The sequence below is a fragment of the Alligator sinensis genome, unplaced genomic scaffold, assembly GCF_000455745.1.
Source record: "Alligator sinensis unplaced genomic scaffold, ASM45574v1 scaffold680_1, whole genome shotgun sequence".
Taxonomy (NCBI): domain Eukaryota; kingdom Metazoa; phylum Chordata; order Crocodylia; family Alligatoridae; genus Alligator; species Alligator sinensis.
In genome coordinates this window covers 1,042,722-1,046,634 of record NW_005842508.1, presented here as the reverse complement: position 1 = coordinate 1,046,634, position 3,913 = coordinate 1,042,722, and the positions used below count along the sequence as shown (strand labels likewise).

The 3,913-nt window shown below is 43.4% G+C and overlaps 1 protein-coding gene across 1 annotated transcript in view; it reads right to left on the bottom strand.

The window, feature by feature from the left end:
* The window catches only part of TMEM182 (transmembrane protein 182), a gene marked incomplete at its 3' end in the record, with an annotated part of 46,210 nt that overhangs the window by 468 nt on the left and 41,829 nt on the right, over positions 1–3,913 (bottom strand). The gene's annotated exons all lie outside the window — the stretch shown is intronic.

Sequence of the window (3,913 nt, the reverse complement as noted above, 5' to 3'; positions counted from 1 at the left end):
CAGCTACTATTTTGTACTTGCTCCCCTGAGGACAGTAAGAAGGAGAAATCTTTCTATCTCCTAAGTTGTGGAATTGCTTCCCTGCATAGTTCTTCTGCAAGATATGAATAGTGTGAGCAAGGAGAGATCCTTACATCCTCCTGTCCATTTGTAAATCCAAGTTAAGGCATATTGCAACACTGCTTACGGTAAAATACATAGTTTTAGGGTGACTATTTCCTCTTTTCACTGGGACAGTCCTGGTCTAAACACCCGTCTCTTTTGTTCAAACACTTCTGTACCATTTTCAGTGGGATGTTGCAGACAGGTGTTTAATGAGGGACTGCCCCAACAAAATATGCACTGTTTCACATATACAGACAAGGTTCTTTGGGTAGATGCGATATCTTTTATTAGACCAACTAAATAGTTGGAAAAAAGTGTTCTTTGCAAGCTTTCGGGCACAAATGCCCTTCTTCAGACATATGGAAAGTCTGTTGGTCTTTGTGTGCTTTCACATATACACATACACATGCACACACAGACACAATCCTCTGTCCAGTACTCTGCATTCCCCCAAATACATACTCTAGAGCACACTCAGCTGAGACCAGAGCTTGGAGACAACTGAGTGTGCCAGAGAGCTGATGAAACAGAATGTCTCATTTTGAGACTCGGGAAATATGGTCACCCTACATATTTTAGAATGTACTCCATTCTACTGGAGTCTACTTGATCATTTTATGATGCATCACACTGAATATTCCTTAACTACCCAAAACAATGGGACAGCTATATGAAAAAAAAAAAATCAATACGTCAATATTTTCATCAGATTGGGCATAACAGTTTCCTGAAAGTAACTACCATAAGGTACAGGACTGGAAGGGACCTTCTGGGTCATTTAGTCCTCTGTGGTTGCAGGCAACCATATGATAAACATTTTTTCAAAGAGACCACAACATCCATCCAGCCCCTTCTTCGCACCACAGGCACAAAGTACCCCTTCCCCCACCAACAATGTTAGGATTTTTAGTGCCAAAAAATGGGCTAAACAGTGGACTAAAGGAAGACAGGAAAGACAAATGGTGGTTTTCCAGCCACCGTTTTGGAAAGCCATTGGAATGTTAACACACATACGTACTTGCAGCACGCCTCTCCAACAATGTTATTAATCCCATAGCCACTACATTAATATTCCAGAATGAGTGTTGCTTGATATACCAGCTGCCTTCCCTAGTACTCCATGTTATTTCAGTGGAATGCTGATATGTCAAATGTTCAGCCTTGCACCATAGATGCTAGAGCAGAGCAGTAGGATCAGCTGTGAAACTAGGGGCCAGATTCTGAATTTTTGGCTAACCAAAATTCCCATTTAAGACAACGAGAGTGTTGGGTGCAGTCAAATGCTCACAGCCACAGAGGTGATCCTATGACAGCTGCCAAGAAATAATCTTTACCCACTCACCCCCACTCCTCATATACCACATACTGAAAAAAAAATGCATGTGGTTGCTGTTAGAGCAGTCCTGGAAGCACACCCCAGGCAGAGAATCTGAGAGCCACCCTGGGCAAGTTCCAAAAATGCAACCAGACTGTATTTTATGCAAGCAGCATGTGCAGAACAGGAGATTGGGTTGGGCTGGTTTCTCAGAGGTGGTCTCAGGATTGCTACAGAAGAGGTGTAGGCATACCTTATATTCCAAAATTAGGGCTAGCTATTCAGATATTCAAATATAATGAGGATAACTGACATCAAATATCAATTCCAAGATGGGTATGTATCTCCGTAACATAAAAAAAAAACAGTTTTAGAGGCACTTCTTAATAAAACTGGGTCCACAGATTGTAGAAGAAAAAGCAGAGGGTGGGAGCCACAGGCTTCTGAGTTCTAACAGCAACTCTGCCAGTTCTTTCTGGTGATATTGGGCAGTTATGGCATCTATGCCAGAATGTATTCAAATTTTGAGTATGATAATTGAGTTATTTTGGTACAAGATGTCAAGGGGTGGAGTATTCACAACTTTCTTTGACTTCAGCTAGAGTGGGTGATGCCCAATACATCTGAAAATCATGCCAACAATCTTTGGAGAGTTTTAATCATAGAAAATGAGGGTTGGAAGGGACCTCAGGAAGTAATCTAGTCCAAGCCCCTGCTCAAAGCAGGACCAGCCACAACTAGATCATCCTAGTCAAAGCTTTGTCTAACCCTGTCTTGAAAACCGCCAAGGATGGAGCTTCCACCACCTCTCTGGGTAACCTGTTCCAGTGTTTTATTACACTCCTAGTGAGAAAATTCTTCCCAATATCTAACCTAAACTTCCCTTGTTGCAACTTAAGACCATTGCTCCTTGTTCTGTCATCTGCCACCACTGAGAACAGCCTAGCTCCATCCATCCTCTTTCGAACCCTCGTTCAGGTAGTTGAAGGCTGCAATTAAATCCCCACTCAGTCTTCTCATCTTTAGATTAAATAAACACAGTTCCCTCAGCCTCTCCTCATAAGTCATGTCCCCCAGACCCACCATTTTTGTTGCACTCCACTGGACTCTCTCCACTTTGTCCACATCCTTTCTGTAGTGGGGGGCCCAAAACTGAACACAGTACTCCAGATGTAGCCTCACCAGTGCTGAATAGAGGGGAATAATCATTTCCCTGGACCTACTGGCAACACACTGTCAATGCCCTGTCTGTCCAGGGGCTATTTACCTACCTCATGGGTTTTCTGAGATTCGTAAATGTTTGCGGACCTTGTAAATAGCGGGATGTTCTTAAACATTTAAAAGGTTTTCCAAGGTAGAATTACATTGCCAGAATGAAGTAACATACTTGTGAAAACTGAAGGCCAATGATTTTGGACTGATAACTTGATTTGCCAGGCCTCCAGCAATGAAGTTAACTGCTTGAAAGACCTTAAATATAAAAAGCCTAAAATAAACCAAACCACATTTTTGGACTCATTAGTTGACCCAAATTCAAAGACTTAAGATATAATGCACTGACATTTTTATGGCAATTTATTTTGCAAACTTACTGTCTTTACACTTTGACCATCATGATTATCTGTAATGAAGTCATTCTCAATCACTTTCAGTTTATGAATACTAGATTTTGAAGCCTGCCAAAAAAAGAGCTAGTATGGTTACCATGAAGCATAATTAAAATAAGACTTAAAATCCCAAAGTATCTGCAATTTTAAGGAGGCAGAAGAGCTACATTATAAGTGAGGCAGACACATTGCCTGACTGTGAAATACATGTTCAAGAGTATATATACATTTTAAGTGCTTGAGTTCATAACAAAGTCAACCCTCTCCCCCCTATCCCAACTCTAAATGGCATAAATTCAATTCTGAAAATGTTTTACCCAAGTAAAACATTGGGTAAATGTTTTTTACTGGTGAGGGGGCGGGGACAGAGGCACGGGGCCTGCATTGGTGAGGTCAACCAGCTCTTACGCAGCTGGTGCCGCTGGGCAGGCCTTGGGTTCCTTGACAACGACCCATGCTTTCGGGAGGGGGGATTGCTGGGGCGGGATGGGCTTCATCTCTCCCCTAATGGCAAGCGTGTCTTCTCTTCCAGGTTGGCTGATCTCGTACGGCGAGCTTTAAACTAGACTCGCCGGGGGAGGGGGCTGCAGGAAGACGAGGAGACGCCATCAGGGCAAGGGGTGCAAAGGTAAGTAACAGGGGTCCTGATGGTCTGGCTAATCAGGGGGTGGGGGGGCACACAGTCTTGCAAGGCCTTAAATGCCTGTACACCAATGCTCGTAGCATGGGGAACAAACAGGAGGAACTCGCCCTCAGAATAGCTAGTTCAAATCCAGATGTCGTAGGGTTAACAGAGACATGGTGGGACTCATCCCATGACTGGGCAGTTAACATTAGGGGCTATAGGCTGTACAGGCGGGATAGAGAAGGCAGAAAAGGCGGGGGG